At 34.4% G+C, this 23693-nt stretch overlaps 1 protein-coding gene across 1 annotated transcript in view; it reads right to left on the bottom strand.

Moving 5' to 3' along the window:
• Positions 1-23693, bottom strand: part of LOC126761666 (protein embryonic gonad) — a 78085-nt gene that overhangs the window by 27743 nt on the left and 26649 nt on the right. The gene's annotated exons all lie outside the window — the stretch shown is intronic.

The following is a 23693-nucleotide window of genomic DNA, read 5'->3' as shown; positions in this document are numbered from 1 at the left end:
TATTTTATTTGAAAAAACTATAATGAGATAATAAAAAATAAAATATTTGAAAATATATTATACAATCATTTATTAAAGTCTCAAATAAAAATAAAATAATAATAACAAATAAATTTTTATTTTAAAATAATGTACTTGTTGCAGAGTCAAAAAAATGTTTTTATTTAAAAAATATAAAAAAGCAAAAAAATCAATAAATTATTAATTAAGAATTTATAATAGAACTAAACAAATTAAAATATGAGAAAATTACACAACAACCGCTTAAGGTTTAAATTGCAAACAGTTGTAATAAGACTTAAATGAACAAATACTTATTAAAAAAATGGATGTAATGTTTTTTGTACGCTCAATATTTTTTATATATATTTTTTTACTAATCCTAATAAAATTTGGAAAAAATTTAATTTAAGTTTGTAAAGAAGTAAGTGAATAATTTTTTTTTTTTAATAAAATAAAATAATAAAAAAATAAGAATGCATTTTTTTTAATTTATTTTTTTAAATTTATGAATTTGGAATGGCATTTTTTTTTGAATAAAATAAAAATAATAAAAAGTATATTAATACAATATTAAGAATAAAAATTCAGAAAAAATTTTTTTTTGATTATGAATTTGAATGACATTTTTAGTCAAATTTAGTAAAAATAAATATTAGAAAATAAATTAAGTAGTAAAAGGTCAACAGAATGACCAAATAAGTAAACATATAAAACGACAAAGAATAATAATTATAATAATACTAAAAAAGTATGAAAAAATTTAATCATTATGGAAGTACTATAAACGGAAGCAGCAAACTTTGGAAGTTAATAAAAATACACATGCAATTTATTAAAAAAAAAATAAAGTAAAGTCTGGAATTAGTATTGAAAATATTAAAAAAATTATAAATAAAAATTAAAAAATAGAAAAACAAAATATTATAAATATGAATTCAAAACAAAAAGCTAGGGAAAATTATACCAAAACAATATAAACAAATTCCATCATAAATATTTGAATTAAAAAAAATCAAACAAATTAATAATTTTTAGAAAAAATTAAAGACTATAAAAGTTTATGAAATAAGAAATCTTATTTCTGTATTATTTATTGATTTTTTTATAAAACTTTTTCCAGCTTTTTTTCTGAACTCATATTTATAATAATATTAAAATAAAAGTAGGAAAAATAAAAAAAATTAAGAAATTTTTATGCTGAATATTGAAAAAATTATAAAAATTATACATAAAAATTAAAAAAACCAAAAATAAAAGCATAATCAAAACTAATATTAAAAATCATAAAAGTATATGAATTAAAAAAAAAATCTGAAAACAAATAAAAATACACATAGACAAAAATAAAAAAAAAATATTGAAGAAATTCTAAAGCAAATATTGACGAGATTAAAATTTTTTATTAGATTTATAAAAAAATATGAAAAATTAAAGTTAACAAAAAAACACATAAATTTAATAAAAAAAGAGAAAAATCAAAACAAGTGTTGAAAAAAAACAAATTATAATTTTAAGTAAAATTAAATTTTAAATTGAAATTTTAATATTTGAGTATATTTATTCAAACAAGTAAGGAAGGTCGAAGTGCAAGTGTACCCGAACATTTTACACTTTCGCAATTTGTACTTGTAAGTATTAAAACAAATTTAATGTCAGGAAACTATTTCCTCTGAACTTCTATTATATACATATGTATCTCAAAGCTTTACCGATATTTTCAAGACACAGTCATCTTTAGGTGCTGGTGTCCAAATGGTTGCTGTCTGGTGACTTAAAAAGCTATGGACCGATTGCGACTATTTTTCAACCTTAGATGGCATACCTCAGAAACACCATTTGCCCAAGGTTTTCCATTACAATATTAGTGCTTGGTTTATAAAATATTCTGATGTGTATGATTCATATAGAGATTTAGTTTTGGTATATGAGAAGTAGGTGTGCTTCCATTTCATCCATTTTCACAGCTTAACACATAAATATTGAAATAATGTCATACAACGAATTCGGCTGAAATTGGTCGCTTACTTCCTAAGACTCAGAATTGCAGCAAAATGTGGGCTATTTTCTAATTTTGATACCGGCTTCTATAAAGCCTTTCCGAACTATCTCGGTTGTAACCGGCATATGATTCTGCTATATTATTTTGAATTTTATTGTTTCTGCTGCAAAGTGCTGCACCCAATTTTACACACATACACACAAACATTCGAACACATTATAAATCGTTTGTGCGCACGAGAAAAAGTGTGCAAAAACTTATTTGAGTCAAAGTGAAAAAATATTGCCAAACAAGCAACGCCTGCTGCTCATAAAGTTTAGGTCAACGAAATAATAAGTTAGCAGCGCGCGCGTAAAAGCTTGAGAACACCTCGAAAGCGGCGCAATAAAGTGGTGAAAGACGGCGCATCTTCCCAGAGCAGCCACCACAACCACCACCATGCACCATCCACCAACACCATCACCAACAGTCCCATCGAACACCACCAGCGACAGCGCCTGGCAGTCAGTGGGTCGCCTATACTCGTAAAGCAAGTGAAAAGAATTTCGCAACATTTCGCTGCCACATTGTATGCCTGTGGCATGCAGCAGCAACAAAAATAACATAGCATTGCTGCTGCTGCACGCTCTTCAATATGCTTTTGCATTTTTAATGAAATGATAATTTTTTCTATGGCACTCGATTCGTTTGTTTGCAACATCCCTCTTGTTATTGTTGTTGTTTTTCATTTTTATGCCATTTGCTGTTGACTTTTTTGTTAGCGATTTTTGCTTTTATCACTTTTATACAATTCTCATTTCTTATGCCACAATGCGGCCGGTAAGGTGCATCACACAGTCGTCGCCGTCGTCACAGTCATCTTCAGCATATCGCCGGCATATATGGTAATTTCGCTATGAATTGCTGTTGAATTGCTGCATATTTTCATGCATTGTTAACTCAATGGCTTGGCGGTTGCATGTGTGTGCCCATGTTGCACATAGCTTATGTATAGACATGTGTGCGCTTATAAATGCTGTAATGGTTGCTGTGCGCGCTCCCACTTTTCATGCACGCTTTTGTTGTTATTGTTATTGTTTTTTCTATTTTACGCTGCTTTGACTTATGAACTGTTTGCCAATGCCACGGTCGTGGTCATGCCTTCCACGTTGATTGCCTCTAACCGTTTTCAACTTTTTTCAAATTTAATTTTTTGTGCCTGTTGCTCACTTGTTGTCAGCACCTTTTGCAGCAAACTGTGATTTGATTTTATCGCCTTTGATTATATTTCGTTTGTGATAAATCAATATTTTTCGAAAAAAAATTCTTAGATATTTAAAACTCTAAAGATTATAAATCATACACATATAACCAAGGGTGCCTAGCATGTCATCAGGTTCAACTCAGATCATTGCAGTTTTGTAAAAATTTTTTTTAGCTACATGATGCTAATATTTTTCCATTTTCTCTTCATTTCTCTTCTCAGTTTGTCTTTTTTATTCTCTTCTCTTCTCAGTTTGTTTCCACTTGTCCTTCTTGTATCTTCCTCCTATCGTATTGCCGTGTCTCTCTTCTCTCTCTTTACTTTACTTCATGTTTTCTTTCTTTCTCTGCTGCATTTAATTTCGTCTTGTGTTTTCTCATTCTTTTCTTGAATATTTTGTGTCGCGAGTTTTGTTTCGTCTCGTATCATTTCATTTCGTCTCATCTTGTATATTTTCTTGACTTGTCTCGTCTAGGGTCCCTCCTGCTCATGTAGCCATTTTTCTTTTTTTTTAGCTAGTGTTGTCTTGTCCCTCTTATCTGGTCTTGTCTTATCTTATCGTGTTCTCTCCTCTCCTCTCCCTCTCCCTCTCCTCTCCTCTCCTGTCCAACTCCTTGCAAGAGTCACCTCATTTCCTCTCCTCTAACACTCTGTAGCAACTGGTTGCAAGAGTACTTATGAGTATGCTCTCGCTCCACAAGAACGGGTTATGCACTGTCTTTTCTCTCTCTATCTATTGATATCTACTTCATATTTCTTGACACTGTATTACTTTCTAATAAGGATCGAACCTTTGAGAAGTTCACAGTTAAATCTTCTACTGGACGAATACAAAATAATCCTTCGAAAAAACTGGTTCTGAAGTTGTAGCTTCCGTCTTATATAAGTTCTTTGCAGTGTAAGTAGAGATCGGTTGAGAGAACTACGTAAAAATAAGTAGTCTATTGTATGATCCATTGATAATCGAATATATTTTAATTCCAATCTTTGTAAAATAATGAAGATATTTAAATAATTTGTTAGCTGTTCTCTTTCTAAAGTTCTAAGGGTATAAATATATGCCATCATATTTCTCGCTTTTTAATACAAGTTATAATTGCCACTAAATTTTGATTGACTTACTTCAAAAAACTACAAAAAAATGCTTATAATCATCACTCATTGCCACGCTCTCCGCTTTTCTATCATTTCGCTGGAATTTACAATCAAAAATAATTTATTTCTATTTACAAAACTGGCACAAACATTTTACAGCATTTATTTACTCATCCACTAAGTAAGCAGCTCCGGGCGATGCACGTAACGGCCGCGCGCTTTGCGCCAGCGCCGACTTGCTCAATAACGTTTTGGTAAATTATTTTCCAGCAGCATTGTTTTGCGGCTGTGCGCTAAGTGATTTCTCGCTGCCTGCATCTCATCTTGTGCGCAATTTTTCTCATGACCTGGCCAACAATGATTCAGAAAGCAAAAAATTGATAAAAGGAGGAAAAAGTAAACAAAAAAAATCCACAAACTATCAGCTCAAATGTCCGTCCGCCGCTGAATTTGCATGGTCAGCCTGGTAGGCAGCCAGCCAAGCAACTTGACTTAAGCACGCCGTTATTGTCAGACATTGTGGCACGGCCACCAAACGGACACAGTTTGAGTGCACTGAGTGATGCTGCAGCCGAGCATTTGCCTAGCGGCCGAGTCATCGACAGCGCTACGGCGTTGAACGGTGGACGAGTTGGTGTCCCGGCTGTCAGGCGCATGCAACGATTATTTCACACCTCTGGCATTGTGTGGGCATTGTTTGGTTGGCCGCAGCCTGCTGCATCCTTTGGCCATTGTGCACTGAAATCGATCAAACGTCAAACGGTTGACGCGGCGCAGTGACGGATATGTGGCACGTCAAAGTGTCGCGAAATGAGCGGCGGAAAAAAGTGTTGCATGAATGCAGAGGAAATGCTGGAATTTCGCTGCTTGAGTGGCAGTGTTGTTGTTGTTATTGCAAGTTGCAATATTGTTTTATTTTGTTTTTGTTATTATTGCAAGCGCTGCTGCTATTTATGCAAAATACCAACCAATCAATTTTTCTGCCTTTACCTTTGCCCAGCAATTGAATGCCACGCTTTTGTGTTGCATATACTTTACGTGCAACATTTTTGTTGCATAGCTTTTGCTGTTATTGCTCTTCTTGTTATTCGTTATCGTTTCTGTTATAGTTATACTTGTTGCTATGCCTCACTGTCAGTTTGGTGTGAATTTCGGGTTGCCTAACAATGCGAGCAATTGCTGCCATGGCATGACAGCCCGAGTCTCGACAACAACAACAACAACAACAACGGCAGCGGCGTTGGTAGGCATCCAGCAGCCGTTACAGCATATCATGCGCGGGTAATCTTGATTTATGACTTCATGACCAAACAATGAAAAGCAAAGCAAGGAGTGAGGGGTGGGTAAGGCTCGCAGATTTTTGACAAAAAAAAAACTCAATAAGTATGAAAATAGTTTTTTTTTAGCAAATCTAAGGAATTTTGAGTGTATTTTAAAAGTAGAAGAAATTACCAAAAATATATAAAAATTGAATAAAATAATAATTGCTACTTTATTATAAAACAGATATATTGAAGATTAGAAAGATTTTAAAAAAATTAACAATATTAAAAAAAGTTTTTTTTCGCTTAAAAAATCTTCATTAATTTTTGAATATTAAAGAGAGACCCTTATTTTATCTCAACACATTTGGGTTTTAAAGAATATCTTCACTTAATTTTTGAGCGAAAGGAAGATTATCTTCGTCATAATTTTTATTTAATTACTGTTGAGGGAGACTCTTCAACACCGCATATAAGGTCCTATCGAACCCACCGTCAACACATGGATTGGGCCTTATCAGTGTGGTTTTAGACCTGGAAAATCTACTATCTACTATCGACCAGATTTTCAGCATTTGTCATATTTTAGAAAAAATCCGCGTAAGGAAGATCAAAAAATACCAACTCCTCGTCGATTTCAAAGCCACCTTTGACGTCACGGAAAGAAACTACAACTCTGCAGCTATGTCTGAACTTGGTATTCTCGCAAAGCTAACACGTTAAGAAACACCAAAGCTAAGTCATGATCGGAAATGACCTTTCCGAGTCGTTCGATACAAATCGAGATTTCAGACAAGGATATTTCCTGTCGTGTGACCTCTTCCATCGATGTAATTGGCCGCAACAACGCGCCGTTAGTTTTTCTTTCTCCACACTAGAAAAGGAGGCCGTGCAATTGGATCTGGTTGGGAACGAAATATCTGCTGTCATCAAACAAACAGTCGTCGCAATCGCGTCTAAGCTCCCAAGTCACTGTTGACATTCATAACGCCAACAACAACGCCAGCATCGAAATCTAAAGCAGGATAATTCTTGTCGCAGGTGGTACTTCAGCCTGAGTAGGCAATTGAGAAGTAAAGTCCTCTCATGTCTTGCTATATGCTGCAGAGGCATGGACGATGACAACATCTGATGAGTCGGCGTTACGAGTTTTCGTGAGAAAGGTTCTGCGGAAGTTTTATGGTCCTTTGCGCATTGGCCACCGCGATTGAGCGGTTGAGCATTTCTCGAGTTCTGTTTTTTGGGTTAAGTTACAATTGGGAATTTAAAAAAAAATAATGATAATGAAATTTTCAATTTTTAATTAAAATTTTAATTAAGGTAATTAAAATTAAAATTAAAATTAAAATTTTATTTTCAGTCAGTTTTTTTAATTTAATTTCCTTCAAATAAAATTTAAATTAATAATAAATTAAAAAGGTAATTAAATTAAAAAACTGACTGAAAATATTTAGACTAAAAAGCGTTTGTTCAAAAATATCTATAAAAGTGAAAAAAATTTAATTTTTGTATAAAATTTGAAACACTGAAAATATAATTTAAATATGAGTTAATTTTAATATTTTTGTTTTTTAGTTACCAAATTTGTTGAGCATATTTAAATTTTCACATTCACACCACCATCACAGGCATACAGAAATATATATACTTGGACTGATTCGCCATTTTTTCTGATGATATCACTTCTGCTGTTGTCACTCTTATATTCTCCACACAATGTCAGTAAAGAAAAAGATAACAGAAAAAATAAAATATATTTTGTATATTGTTGCGAACTTTTTACGTTTTCAAGCTGCTTTGTATTGGTAACGTCTATTTAGTGTATAGTGCAACGTATTTGTTGTTGTTGTGCTTTTTCAATGCTTAGCTTCTGATCCAGATTAAAGGGACTCTAGTTGTAGAGGCTTTGGTCTGCTCACTTTGACTGCTGAATGAGTGATATTTAATTTGGGTTTGAAGCTTTGAGGTGACCAGTTGCTCATGATTTGCCATTATAATATTCAAAATTGAGGAAGCGTTCGTACCTTCTGCTTTGGTTACACTGGTTAAAGAAATGCTGCGGCTTTCCCTATTCCTTTGAATTTGGACTACTACTGTCCGAATTCATTGCACCAAAATGAAGTCTACGATCCCACATATATGATGACAAGTAGCCAGTGCAGGTAGTAACGCGTAAGGGGTGTATTGAAAAGAACCACACATAAGCATAAATTGAGACAATCAATAGTTTTTCCCATTAATCAGCCCAACATCGTTCTGCTGCCCGCAAGTCTGCTTGAACCAATGAATAATATAGAAATAATCCGGGTTTTAGCACAACCTTATAACAGATTTTACTATAAAATTCGTTTAGGATAGTGTGAAGGCTAAATATCTTCTTCTTCTTATAGGAAAATGAAATGTGAGTAACAAAGTAGCGGTAACTAAAAATCATTTTAATTGAGATGTACTCTTCAGAAAGTAAGTAACGTAGAATGTGAAGGTCCTGACTTTAGTCGATAAAGACGGAATATGTACCAAATATACTCTGGTTAGTAAGATAATTTGTAAGGCACTAATGGGTATACATATCTTACATTTTCTAAATTCTCCGTTCCAACCAATTATACTTTTGGGTAGTGCAACCTGTTAGGATAAGTTTTGTCCAAGTTCTGAGTTGAAACGAGAAACTACTATAAAGCAGAGATGTAAGGTTAGGCTAAAGGTCCATCTTACGAGGAGTCTTACTTGAACAGCTGATAGCTTTTTCGATGTAGCAGCTAAAACTGCTGAAGCACTCAACATAAAGACCCTCATAAATCGACGAAGCGCTTTCAGTCGATTACAAATTGTCTACTGTCAGTTTTGGCTATATTTCTTGGTACGCCGAAAATATAACTACCGAGATGTTACAATCCCAGTCTTATAAAAGCTGACAAATGGAGGAGAAAGTGCCTGGATGCTGATGAACAATGTGCAGTAAGAACCCTTACGATTTCTCAAGATGAACTCTACCAAGGACAGATAATTTAGTAGATCTTCTGAATCACACAGAAGCTGGTTCACATAAAGTATAACAGCGGAGACTCCAGTGATTCCCACTTCGATGTGAGCGCGACAAATATGCTCTCTCTGTCTGGCTAAACGCTTACAAGCGGATACACTTCAGCCTTAAGTCTACTGCTACTTTAATAGTAACAATTTCTGCATAAGAAACACTACAGTAGTAACCTAAAGATAAGCTTTGCGGAGAGCTTCTTACAGTAGACTCCCCGCTAGTTTCGACCCATAGTTCCCAGCAACTTCTTCCCGTCCACATATCGCGCTTCAGTATGTGAACAGCGAAACAGCCGTCAGGAGCTTCTGTAGCGCAGTCGTACAAGTTTTCAGGGACGCAATTGAAGGAAGGAAAACAATTTTTCTCATAAAAAAAAAAAAAAATGTTGGGCCACTATTATATTTAATTTCTAGTTAATATTACTTAAGAAAAACTTATGTTTATTTTTGATGAAATTTCGACAAATGAAAAGGGTCGTCCACTTTTTACCATGACTTTATATGGAGAATCTTATTTTTCAGCAAAACAGAATTAAACTGTCTGGCCACCTTATTAAGTACTTGCTGCGGTAACAGCAACAAAGCCAGAGTATCAGAAGGCATCATAATAAACTAACTCACCGGCTGATTGGCAGTTTTTCGCTGGGCCAGCGAACGTTTTGCTGTGAGTCAGCTTCGCTGTTTGGAATTGCTGGTTGCACGGCTGCCAACTTTAAATTGACAATCATTTGAATTATTATTGCTAAGCAGATGCAACAGCAACAGCAATACGGAGCAGCAGGTAAGGCATGTAGACGAGAATGAGAAGGCAACAAAGGCTGGCAGGCAGGCGCAGCAACAAACAGCAACGCAGCCATTAAAGCGCTGAAGGATGAAAATTCCCAGGCTTAACATTGTTATACTTTTGCAATACTTTTCTTTATTTTTTTCACGTAATTTTTTTTTATGTTTTCATATTTTTTTATTAGTTGTTTTTTGGTTTTTATTTTTAGTTTTTGTTTGCGTTCAGTGCACCACTTAGCTTTTTTAACTTTTGTTCAGTTGCAGCTAATGTTTGTAGCTGTTAATTTTGTTGTTGTTTGTTGTGTTCCGGACTTTTTCCACAGTTTTTGTTTTTGTTTTCGTTTTGATTTTGTTTTAGCTTTTCGTTGCGCGCTGCACATTCAGTGGGCATTTCGGTAAAGTGAAATAAATGGGCAACGATTGCGATTATGCGCCGCAGCGAAGCAAAAAGTTGAAAAAATATATTTAAAAAAGGAGAAAAACGTACAACAACAACACAAAATTGTTGGAAAAAATGAGCTACAACGTTTGGCTGCTTGATTGTTTGTTTGTTGCAGTTGCGCGGCAAAAATGCCGCAGGCTGTGCCATGGCAACAACAGTCACCAACAGTCTAACCTTACTTTGGCCACAATCGCTCAGGTGGCTGTGCGGCGTTGGCAGCGCGGCGCACACAAAACACAAGAAAATCGTGAGATTTTTTAATGGAATTGGTTCGTGAAGAAGTGTTGATGAGGTCGATGATGTGAATGATGATGCCGTTGATTGGAAATTGATGTCATTGCAATGTTGCACTGCAATTGTATATGCGGTATGTATTGTTTTTGCTATTTTTGCTTTTTTCAAATTTTTGTTTTTAATTTTTTGTCAATTTTCGCTATTGTCTGTATACTGCTGTGCTGCAACAACTTGTTGTGGAGTTTCTTCTTTTGTTTTTTTTGTTGCTTTTTATTTTTTATATGGGAAATATTTCATAAATCTTCAAATTGGTTGTATGAGCTGACAGTGGCTGTGGCAAGCTGACCGCGAAGGTTAATAAACAAAGTCAAATAAGAGAAAAGCATAAATGTGCAGTTATCTTAATTGGAGTAAAGTGAGAAGAGTCAAAGAATGTTAGGATAATGCTTAGCAGTCATCATATTCGGCAGAGGAAATTTCTTTAGTAATGAGCAGAATTGCAAAAACAATATATCGTAGTGATAATGGCAGTAGTGGTTGCTGTTATTTTTGTTGGAGGATTGTATAACGTTCTTACATCCTGAAGTGTTTTGCTGTGTATTCCACATTTAAATAATGCTAGACTTTAAATTAGAAATTTACTTTAGACGTTCTTTTCGCAATCTTTATAACTTAATTTCTTGAGTTAACTCTCTTTTCTCTCTTCTCTTCTCTTCTCTTCTCTTCTCTTCTCTTCTCTTCTCTTCTCTTCTCTTCTCTTCTCTTCTCTTCTCTTCTCTTCTCTTCTCTTCTCTTCTCTTCTCTTCTCTTCTCTTCTCTTCTCTTCTCTTCTCTTCTCTTCTCTTCTCTTCTCTTCTCTTCTCTTCTCTTCTCTTCTCTTCTCTTCTCTTCTCTTCTCTTCTCTTCTCTTCTCTTCTCTTCTCTTCTCTTCTCTTCTCTTCTCTTCTCTTCTCTTCTCTTCTCTTCTCTTCTCTCTTCTCTTCTCTTCTCTTCTCTTCTCTTCTCTTCTCTTCTCTTCTCTTCTCTTCTCTTCTCTTCTCTTCTCTTCTCTTCTCTTCTCTTCTCTTCTCTTCTCTTCTCTTCTCTTCTCTTCTCTTCTCTTCTCTTCTCTTCTCTTCTCTTCTCTTCTCATCTTCTCTCATGAGGTATTATAACCACTAGTCCTTCCGAAGCCGACCGAGAGAGCGCCGTAGAGTTAAGGAGTCTATTGAAGGCTCGATTGGTAAGGGAATGTTTTTGTATGATAATACAAGCAGAGTCGAAAAAGATCCACTTCCCATTTTCGAGTATCATTTATCGTCTTTTTAATACTACTGTTTGTAATAATAATAATTTTGACCTTTAAATCTATAACAACTTCAGAAATAGCATAAAATTCGTAAAATACTTTCCTTGAAGAGATATAAATAGAGAGTAGGAGGAAAAAAGAGAGAAAGAGGGAGAAAGTGAGAAAAAAGATAGTACTATGTCTATTATAAATGTGACCTAGTCTACGAAAAGTGTCAAAAAAAAGAGAACAATTAATGAGATAACGAGAAACTGACGATTATTTTTAACAGCTTTTCCCAGAAAACTAGTTTTCGCACGTTAGCACCCTTTTCGTAGACCAGGTCACATATATACGGTTTTCGAATTTGAAAAAAACTCGGAAATAAACGTAATTTTGGTGATATAATATGTTCAGTTTATTTGCAGGATTCACTTTTACTCGTAACGAAACAGAAACTTAGCTTTAGTTTGCACTTTTTTTTCATTATACATACACATGTACATATTAATTTTTAAGGGCTGCTTTAAAGAAGCAGTTGAGACATGTTTGTTGCTTTTCTTTTGTGCAATAGCTCCTGACAATTTTCGTGAGGATATTAATAGGATGTGATATCTGATTTGCATCATTATTGTTTTCATACGACTTTATCAAGGTATTGATGCATTTAATTGCTTCCGAAAAATTCACTTTCTTTTATTGCATATTCTCCTTGATAACTGGTTCTTCAACTTCATTGTCAGACACTTCGAAATCTGCGTCATTTTCCGTATTTTGATCGTCGTTCCAATTTTCGTTGTCACTTGCACCCGCCTTGGACAATAACGATTGTACCTCCCGAAGTCGTCTGAATTCATCAAAAACTTTTGTGATTTAGCATATTCCAATGGGTTTTCAAACTATTTGAAGTAACGGGGGATGCGGATTTACCAATTAGCAATGATTTCAACTTAAGCGAACCATCTGCGCTCGCACACAACATAATATGTGATTTTATCCTTAGCTACTTTTCGGCCATGCCGTCTTTCTGTAAATTTAATCTGATTTGTAATGATTCTTTATGCTTTGTGATTTAGACCAATGGGTTTTAAACTATAAGCAACGGGGGATGCGGATAAAATCACAAATTCAAACGCCCACGACAAACAATGCATATACATCGCGAAACCGACAATAATTTTTTACATAGAAATTCGTGGAATACATAGCAGTTGTTTTTCTTGCCAAGCAAACGGCTGGGTTTGAAAAAATAGATAACCAAAAAAGTTAACTTAAGTCGTTCAACTTAGCTGAGTTAACTTTTGCGCGATTCTACTGTACAAAAATTGAATGAAAGAAAGAGTGGTGGAAAAACTTGTGAAATTAGAGAAAAGAGAGATAAAAGCCTGAAAGTTTGACTTTTTTTTTTGTAAGGTGCTCCTGAAGATCGGCTACGGCATCGAAGGAATCCATTTTTTTTTAAATGAGAACATTTATTAAGCTTTCAGAAAAACAGGTTACTACTGTGATCAAATTGAAAGGTGAATTTTGTCCAATACACTTATGCCAACGAATTTTCCAGTCATTATAGCACTTGGAAAAAGCCTTCGTCGTGGTGGCCATCAGAGCCTACTTCGATTGAGCTTTCATATCCTCAATTGAGTCAAAACGGTGTGTTCGGAGTGGTCATGTGAATTTGCTGAATAGCCAGAAGTAACACAAAGGTAAATCAGTCAAATGCGGTGGTTGCAGCACGATATTAGTTGAAAATGTGGCGAAATTATGACGAATAACCAATGCAGTGTAAGATAACGCATTGTCGCACTTCTTTGTTCAATCAATTCAGACAGTAAAAATCGAAGAATTCACTTTTAGAGCCTCACAAAACGATACGTATTTCAAATACTAATGAATATTAGCATAGATGTCACTAACAGTAGTAACAATTTAAAGAAAAAAATTTATTGATTTGAAAAACACACGAAGTATAAATTAAAAAATCGCTTTTCAATTTGATCACAGTAGAACATTACAATAAAATTAGGATACTTGATACATGATTCACAGTCAATATACACTAGTTGTACTGAGCTCATCTAAAAGTGAACTTATAGCATAGTTGAGCTTGTTTTAAATTATAAAACTAACAATTAGTAAATATAGCTGTAAATTGTTCCTCATTTTTATACCCTGAACAGGATATATTAAGTTTGTCACGAAGTTTGTAACACCCAGAAGAAAGTCTCTGACCCCTACAAAACATATAGTATATATAAATTATCAGTATGTCGAACTGAGTCGATTTAGCCATGTCCGTCTGTCTGTCTGTATGTCTGTCCGTCCGTCTGTCTGTATATACGAACTAGTCCTCAGTTTTTAAGATATCGTTTTGAAATTTTGCCAGCGCCATTGTCTCTTCAAGAAGCTGCTCATTTGTCGGAACTTCCGATATCGAACCACTATAGCTGCCATACAAACCGAACGATCGGAATCAAGTTCTTGTATGGAAAACTTTTACATTTGACAAGATATATTCACAAAATTTGGCACAGATTATTTTCTAAGACAACAATGTAATATGCGAAGAAATTGTTCAGATCGGTTAACTATAGCATATAGCTGCCATACAAACTGAATGATCGAAGGATCTTCTATTTGATCCACGAAATTTTTGTATTGTTGAAATAATGTAATATCTTTCAGATGGGCATTTGATAAGATATATTCGGTAAAAAGTTCTTGTATGGAAATTCGCATTTGACAAGATATATTCACGAAATTATTTTCTAAGGCAACAATGTAATCTCCGAAAAAAATTGTTCAAATCGGATTACTATAGCATATAGCTTCCATACAAACTGAACACATGGTTACTAAATGAAATGCACTTGTGAAGGGTATATTAGTTTCGGTGCAGCCGAAGTAAACGTTTTTTCTTGTTTTTAATAAAATATTAGCTGCTATTTTATATTGCTGTATTTTATACCAGTTTGATGGGAAAATGTCAATAATTTATTGAGAAATGTTAATTGAATGATAATTTATCTTTAAACAATGCGCTAAATACAATGAAATCAACCATAAATATTAATAAAACATGAATGCAATACCTTGAATCCAGTTCCGAGGTGTTTAGAAACTATAAACGAAAGACTTAAGCAACGAACTTGCTTGGGAACGTTTTATAAAACTTATTTCAAAGAGTAAATTTAATAACAAAGTTAATGAAACTAAATTTATAACTGTCACACAGTCATATGATAGTTTATGTAGATGTATAACTGTATTACGATTACAAGCTCCTTAACGCTTATTGGTCAGCGCTTAAATGGCGCCTGCGTAGCCGCAACTGTCATGGCGGCAAAAACTATGCGCTTGTTTGACAAACTCGTTGGCTAGAAAAAATAACTATTTATATGTGCCTATGTAGCTACTCGTGCAATGAGCTGGTTGTAATTGTTGCTTGTTGTTGTTAAACGCTTGTGCTATTGCCATTATAATTATTAGCACGTTTTGAGTGCGCTATGCGATACCGAAATGAGACTATATGCTCATATATACAACGTGCGACCAGTCGCTGCGCTGCTAGATTAGCTAAGAGAGTACCCAACTCGCACACACATGGACGCAAAGCTTAAAAAACAAATTATTAAAAGCGAGTAATTTGCGTGTGTGGCGTAATGGTGGGTCAATAGCGTTATATAGCCAGTTTTTCACACAAAAAAATTAAACACAGAAATTAATAACAACAAAAACATTTGTAAGTACTTTTGCCTCTGCCAGGGTATTCTTAGTTTTGCATATAATATTTTTATAATTTTTTCCTTTTTCTATAATTTCATTACTTCGTTTACGTATTGCTTATTGCTTTCAGTTTTCATGCTAAGGTTTTTTTCATTTTAGTTTTTATTTCTTCTTTTCAGTTTTGCGCGCATTCCAAGTGTCCATGCAGCGTGTTGCATGCGTACGTGTTGTATGAATATTTTCATTTGCGTTATTTTGCCTTTCTATTTGTCATACTCAAGTGTTTGGCTATGCAAATGCGGCTGCAAAAATAACAAAAACACTGCGAAAATGGCGTCTGCCACGCTTGTGGTGGCGTGTGGGTGGTCTACTGTGTTGCGACTGTGTTGCACAGTGGCGCTTAATTTTTTCCCTATACTTTTAAAGTTTATTGCATTTACGACAATATTCGCACCAGTAATATTTTTTGTTGGGTAAAAATATTTTATTGTCTTTATTCATCTAGTAAACAATAGTCAATAGCAATAATAACACAAATCTGAAAAAATTAAGAACTGTTAAATTTTTTTTGCTTAATGCCTTTGGTCTTAGATGTGCTGAAACCGCAAATGACTTTCAATCTTTCATAGAGCAACACGTTTGCTGACAATGTAGGTATCTACTTTGAACAAGTTTTCATCTTAAATTAAAATATAAAAAAACTAAAAAAATTGTTTTTTTTTATAATTGCGCAACAAAAGTTATTTTTATACCTAAAATATATTCTTTAGTAAGTACTAAACACATTTCTCTATATCTTATCTATTATCTCATATAGCCCCTTAACCAGTGTGATACTTTAAAAAAAAGCATTCTAAAGAGAGACCGCTCGGAGGTGCAAACATATATAAGTAAAATTTTAAACGCGTTTTTCTCGAAAATTTTTCAAAATTGCTGGCGTCATAACTCAACGAGCAATTGACCGATCGGCTTCAAATTAAAACTGAGTATTTTTGAATATATTTACTATACAATGACCTACAATCTTTTTGATTGGTTGAAAATTGTCAATTTGGAATTAAAAAACGACCTTTGTTTACGTAAAAAAAAACGATTTTTTTTTTCAGAATTACGCCATTTTGTCAATGTTTGATATTTTCCAAACTTTAAAAATTTTTCAAATTTTTTTGTTTCAGTTACTCATTCGGCAGGAATCATGACAGCAGTTGGGGCACTTTTTTTAGCACCTCCGATGATAGCCCATAACTCCGTTATTTTTCAACATTTTTGTAAAAGAAAAATCTTAAAATATAGCTGAAAATATACCTTATTAAGAAGAAGTTCAAAATATTCAATCGCGTACTTTCTCTTAAAAAACTTCACGAAAATCGCCTTATTTTTCATTCGTCACACTGGTATACCTCCTTAAGGGATCGTCTCAGTGCGACTGATTTTCGTGATTTTTTTGTAATGTTGGAATTAACTAATCGGTGCGAGTTTTGTTTTTTTTTTTATAAATAAATACATTCATGACAAATGCTGAATGACTTTTTTTATATTTATATATTGGGTATACAATAGTTAAATAAATTGTTGAAATGACACGTAAGAAAAAGGTACTGTACGATGTCCACGATTGCGGCCGCAATTTTGGTCTAAAGTAAATATTTCAAAAAGATTAATAATCTGTAGGAATGTCGCTGTTGCGCTATTGTACTATAGAATTTTTTTTTGTTTTTTTTTTTGAAATTTGACGAAATGGCGGCGGTTTAAACAAAAAGCATCGAGTTTTGCCCTTTTTTTCGACAGTTTTCGTGGAAAAAATAGGAAGATTAAAAAAAAAAAAAAGCTTCTATAGCGCTATTGCGAATGACGTTAAAAATGTTCTCTCCAAATTGATATCTTCAAAACTTTTCCTTTGAGAGTGGAAACCGTTTTGAAAAACAACATTCTGAGAAAAACGCTATTCGCTATGTTCCGCACTCTATTCCCTTTCTACAAGAAATGCTGTAGCGACCGTAATAATTTGAATTTTGATTTCAAAATTTGGACGAATGTTTATTATTGTATATTTATTATAGTGTATACTATCCGACAATTCAACAAAAAAAAATCGATTTCTCGAAAATTTCACACTGAGACGATCCCTTAACCAGTTAAACTGATTTTGGTCTTTTTCGCTTGTCGGAAGCATATAGGAGGCTTTTGTTCTGCCTTCAAAAATAGTCTACCATCATTGAAATGCCTCATCTTCAAAGTAGTTTTAAACTCATTAGGCAACCTCAAACTTGAGAGGATTTTAGCATGTCCTTGACGATTTAACAGCAGTTAGTTTTCCTTGTTTTTGCCTAAAAAATTTTCTATGACCCTTTTGAAGGCAAGTCACTCTTCTCTTTGAAGATCCGTCAACTTGCGATCAACTGTGGATCGCTATCGGAAATCAGGACTAATGAAGACACCTTTCTTCAACTTAGGCGCTAATAGACCTAGAGAGTTTGGCAATAAGTATTTGAACCAATTTCCATCACTTGGAAGTGACTTTGCAAAATGTTTCATCAATCCCAGTTTTGCGTAAAGCGGTGGTAGTAAATTCTTCTGAGGTTGCACCCAAGTTTCATTACGACATTTTTTCGACAACTTTAAGCTGGTTTTGAGGTCAACACGTTTTGTCCAGTGATTGGCCGGGTCTCTACTAACCCATAAACACAAAAAGCAAAGGAATTTCCGCTTTTGAGCCTTGATCCAAACAACTCTTCTGCATGTTTGGAACATTTAAGTCTCTCGTTAAAGCATTTAGCTCGCTCTGGGAGAATGAATGTAGACACCATAGGGTCATTTTCCAATTCAAAACTTGACTTGCTCTTCGAGTTCAGGTACAGCATCATATTCGAAAGAGCTTGGAAAATCTTCCAAGGTAGCAGTCGCCGTGGGCACTGATATTTCCATCCCATGAGGATGGAATGAATGGCTGAAGAAGCAATTAATATGACAAGATCAAACCTTTAGTGTGTGCCACCTTATGACCAAAAATTGTTTTAAATTTAACAAAAACTGCTCAAGCCTCTAGGTACCGAATATTTTATCCACGGTACCAATAATTGACTTTTGATCTAAAATGTCGGTCAATGTGTGAGATATATAATTGAAAATCAGGTATAATCCTTCTTTGACAATGATATGTCCGTATGACAAAAATGGGTTGAATCGGGTTTATACTTCCCTTAGTCATCATATCCTTAGTTTGAAGATTTTCAAACTATTGGCGACTTTGTACCGCATATATCGACCAAAATGTGAGTTATCTCAATAAAAAAGAAAGATACCGTATTTTATTCATAAGAATGTATCTTCGTGCTTAAAATAAATAAAATTTAGCAAAAACTGGGCATAGCCCTTATGTAAGTAATATCAGGCTTTTCGAACATCTGGCTGACTTCACTCTATATGATTCGTTTTTTTAGTATGTGACATGTTAATAGTATACGGTATTGTGAAAAATAGATATAATCTGGTCGATAATGCCTCAACTGCCATACTACTATATATTGGTTTTCGTTTTTTTACCAAAACCTATATGCCTGTCGATATAAGCGCTATATATAGTATATTTATACATAAAATTTCTTGGATTTCGATTTTCAGGTTGACGTTTTACACCATAAAGTATTTCCCTGGCTTTGATTGTTGCAAGTTGCAAGAGTACAAAAAGTTCGGTTACACTTAAACTTAGCCCTTCCTTACTTGTTTTCAAATATTTATGAATAACTCAAAATTATATAATACTTAAGAAAATAGAAAGTGTAAAATGTAGAATATTTTATTGTTTGCAATTTGAAATATCATTCTTTCTAGTGAGCTTTGGTATTTACAAATTACACTTTAGAAAAATGTTTATCTGAACTTTTCTCATTTGTTAAAAGTCATGATTTTACAGTGCCGCGAAAGTGATATACCAAAAATTAAAACTTCATTTAAATTAGCTGTGCAAATTTAGATGGTGAGCAAATGGATTTGGTTAACAAATACTGGTTCTTTAGGTTGATTGGCTATTGGTTTGAGTCTTTGCTATAGAAAATTCAATAAGTATTTTAGTTTGAGTGAAATTTTAAGTCTTATGTTGTAACATTGAGTTACTTGTCACTGTTTTTAATAAAAAAGTTCTAAGTAGTTCTAATAAAGAGTATTGATGTCTTTCAGAAACAATCTAAACAATCAGCAGAATCGATCAGAATCAATCAGAAAAGGTTCGATATCCAACCCTTTGATTACTTGAAAAATGTCATTTGCTTGATCATCAGCCAACTCATTTCTTGTAAATGGTTTGTGTGTTTGCTAGTCAAACATGTTTTTTATGAGAAAAGGTTTGCATACTTGCTAAAATAGTTAGTAAGGAGAACCCATGCTAGTGCAGTAAAATTCAAATATTTTTTATCAATAAAAATAAATTATTTTGGATATATTTTACTATACTAATTTCTGTTTGACTTTAGTTTTCATGATTGAAGTATGCAATTTTGAATTGAAACTAAGAGCTTATTTTTTCACTTCCTTCTCTAAATTATAACAGATTTCGATATCACCGCAGAAAGTTTATAAATCACTTATTTCGAGCTTGTTCAAACCAAAGCATAATTTTTCCAAATAGCAAATTTTTCATATCTTTACTTTTTCAAAAAGCATAGAAACTTAAGAAACCTATTATTTTTGCTATCCTCTCTCCGGCTTCCTTTCCTTATAAGAATGGCTAAATTTTTCTGCCTTCTGTTATATATATATGTATGTATTGACTGTAAATAAACAAAGTCACTTACATTTGGACTTCCTTCTCTATGCCATCTAAACTGACCCCAGTTTCCACAAACCGTAGAACAACAGTTAGTTAGGAGATTAGAGCAACGCTCTGCCACACCACGAAGGGCGTTGTACAGCGCACGTTGCAATTGGCAAAGTGCTTAACACCACAGCAGGTGGCAGACACATACACAAAGAAAAATAGTGGCAGCTAGAGTTTTGCGCTTGCAAATGCAGTCATTATGTGCCAACCGCTGCCGCTCTGTGCCTAAAGTCGAGCATTTGAAAGAGGGCGACCACCATCGCCGACGCCATTAACAACACCAACACCTTCAGTGGAGCAACACAATAATAACAACGACAACGACAACAACACAATCATGATCTTTGCAATCACTTAGTGATCTAATATAGCTGCTGTGTGGCACGCTGACTGACTGCTCGCTGCCGTGCATTTCCTGCCACCGCTGCTGCTGCTGCTGCGTTGCATGATGCTGTGGCAACGATAATGTTCTCGTCGTGCTTACACTTTGCATATAAACGGGCGCGCTAATGGACACCAAAGGTGACAGCAAGTGTTTGACTAAATTGACAGCAGCAACAACAAGAGCGGTGGTGCAAACTATAGCGCGCCTGCCAAGAAAGAGCTGCGTTTAGCCCTCAGCGTGCCACAGAAGGCGCAAGGGAAAATTGAAATAAAAATTTAAATAAATGTTGCAGCCTATACGGTGGCTGCAACGCGAAGTGTTAAAGAGTAGCAATAAGTTGCTGCAACCAACACGACTAGCATGTGGTTGCTGCATTACTTTATTTATTTGTGGCAACTGCTTTATTCTTGCGCTGACAATGAGTTTGGGCGAACCGTGACAATTTTTCCATCAACTTCACGACCAAAAACGCTGCGGCACAATAAAATAACCGCAAAGCGAATGTTGCACTATGCAATAGCAGTACCTGTAACATGCCTTTGCGGCAGCTGAGGCGTTGGCTGTGGTGGGTGTGTGGCATACAAAGCAAAACTTAGCCAAAATGAGTGCAACCATTGAAGGTTTTGCGGCTTTTGGGTGGCAGGTGTTGTTGTAGTAACCTTTCTACATTTCGGTGAGAGTGTGTGTGTGTGTCGCAGGCACTTATTGTTAAGTTAATAGCGTGATGCATTAGAAAATAGCGTCTGCTTGTGGTGGCAGAAGATGCATTAGCTGTTGCTGCCGCTGTTGCAACCTTTGTCCAGCAACTTAATGGCATTTACTGTTGTTGTGCGATTTGGTTAGTGCAAATGTTGTTGTCGCTTTGTGGCCCTTACAGCCATGCTTATTCTGCTTATTCTGCTATTTCTGAGTATTTCGCGCTTTTATTGCTTCCTACTTTTGTTCTACACACACACATATATAAGTTTGTATGTATGTATTTGTGAGGCATCAGCATTTTGGTGCACCTTAGCGAGGTTAATGACGTCGAAAATTGCCAAAACGTGCTGGCTACTCGCCACTGGACGCTTAGTCGTGTCGATCAGCGTGATGTTATGATAAATTTAGTGTTGAAGCGGGTGTTTGAAAAATTATACAAGGTGGCGAAACGGAACTGTGGCGTTGTGGTAGTGCCTTTTGCTGTTTTATATTCAAGCACAAACAATTTCAAAGGTTGTTTACTGAGTTTTGTTCCCAAAACTTATTATATATTGATTCGAATAGGTCTAAACTTTGAATAAGAAATTGTGGTATTACTCCTGAAACAATATGAAAGTAAAAAGCAAAAAGAAGTAAAATCGATGCTTCCATACAAGCACTTTATTTTGATTGTTCAGTTTGTATGACAGCTATGTGCTATAGTAGTCCGATCTGCAAACTTTTTTCAGATATTATAGCGCTGCCATAAAGAATAATCTTTCACAAAGTTCGTGAAGATATCTTGTCAAATGCAAAAGTTTTTCATACAAGGACTTGAGTTTGTTTGTATGGCAACTTTATGGTACAGTGGTCCGATATCTCCGATATCCGCGGTACTAACAAATGAAAAGCTTCTTGGGGAGGAAAAATTTCAAATCAATATTAACAATACTGAGGGATAAGTTCATGTGTACACATAAATACTTGTACATATGGACAGACGGGAATCAACTCAGCTTTAAAGTTCGTTTACTTATTTGTAATATTTGTAATATACATATATATTACAAGGTCTCTCGGTGTTTCTTTCTGGTCACAATATCGTGGCAAACCCAAATTCATTGTTCAGGGTGCAGATTACCAACAGATGACGTTATAGTCAAAATACTATCAATTTGTTATTCATATCGTAAAGTTCTGATAAACAATAATTGAAAAATTGTTCCGAGAAATGATGTCAGAGTCATATTATAACAAACATCTGATATATAGGTCATATTAGGACATGTTTGAAATATGACGGTAAGTGAAATGAGAATACTCAGATCTTAAGGTATATTCTGCGATGGAAGCGCAACTCGACTCGTGAGAAATATTCAAGCTAGTTGCCACCATGCTTGAGTTAAGGGGTTACATGGGTTTCCTCGTGTAAGAAACAGCCCTTTTTCAAAATTTCATAAAACAAATAAATATTTTGTTCGAATTTTTTATTGTTACAAACATACACTATTTACAAAGAAATTTTGAAATTTTGGAAAAGCAAAATATTTTAAGTTTGGGCATTGCCACGCCATTTCCTGTGATCTATCGGAAAAAAGATGCGCCGCGTTGCCAGAATAATTCCATACAGGATCATAAATTTGAAAAAATACGTAGTTTAGTTAAAACCTTAACTTAGAACTTGGACGAAGGAAAAAAAACTGAAAATTGGATTTTTGGCAGACATTTTTACAAAAAAAATGAAAATTTCGCGACTTTTTTTTCTCAAATAGTTGTAATTGAAAAAAATCCTTCGTTCAAGTCTTTAAGAATTATGACTAAAAGACCTGTGTAAAATTTCATGAAGATCGGTTGAGTAGTTCTCGAGAAATCTTGCAATTATCTACAAAAACATAGTTTCGAGAAAAACTCATTTAAAGGCGGCGCATTTAGCCTAGCAGCCGCGAGCGCACAAGTTCTCAAGGCTGTATCGCCGAAAATATTACTCAGATCAACTAGAAAGTTTAGAACAATATTCTATAAGTGTTGTAGGATTTAATAAGACAATAAATAAAATCCGTAAACCCATTCCCCTTAATAACAAAATTCCTTATTATTCTACTTTCGATTTTTTGAAATCCGTAAACCCATGTAATCCCTTAATAACCAAAATTTCTTATTATTCATATATTCATGAAGTAAAATAAGAATACATTAAAATTTTTTCACTAGGTGGCGATTATTAGAGTTCCACCTTAGCTCATATAGAAGTCAGTCAGTTAAATTATAATCAAGCGACGTTTACCCACACAATAAGGTTTATATATTAAAGAAATATATTCCAGATAAAAAGATAAGGGAGCTATATTCATTTCAAATATTCTCGCTAGGTGGCGCTGTAATTGAATAGTTACCAAAAGTCGTATTAATGGTTCTAGCTCAGAAAAATACGATATTTATCTAGGTCGAAGAAAAAGTTTATTGTCGAAATTCAAGACTAGGTGGGACCAGAGTTTCATTACCAGCATTTTTGTCTGCAAATAATATTTGTTGGATTTTTGAGATTCTTCGACAAAGAAAAGGAATCTGCCAGTGTTATCGTATTTAAAGCTTCGATGGTTCTTATATACAAAGAATATACATAAAAGGGAAGAGGAACTCTACTCATAAAGAACATTCCCATCAAGTCCCGGTGGAGTCAAACTGTTACCAGCAATGTATTTATGATAAGTACGGATTATATTGGAGTTA

This window comes from Bactrocera neohumeralis, chromosome 6 (assembly GCF_024586455.1).
Source record: "Bactrocera neohumeralis isolate Rockhampton chromosome 6, APGP_CSIRO_Bneo_wtdbg2-racon-allhic-juicebox.fasta_v2, whole genome shotgun sequence".
NCBI lineage: Eukaryota > Metazoa > Arthropoda > Insecta > Diptera > Tephritidae > Bactrocera > Bactrocera neohumeralis.
This window is presented reverse-complemented; position numbering and strand designations above follow the sequence as displayed.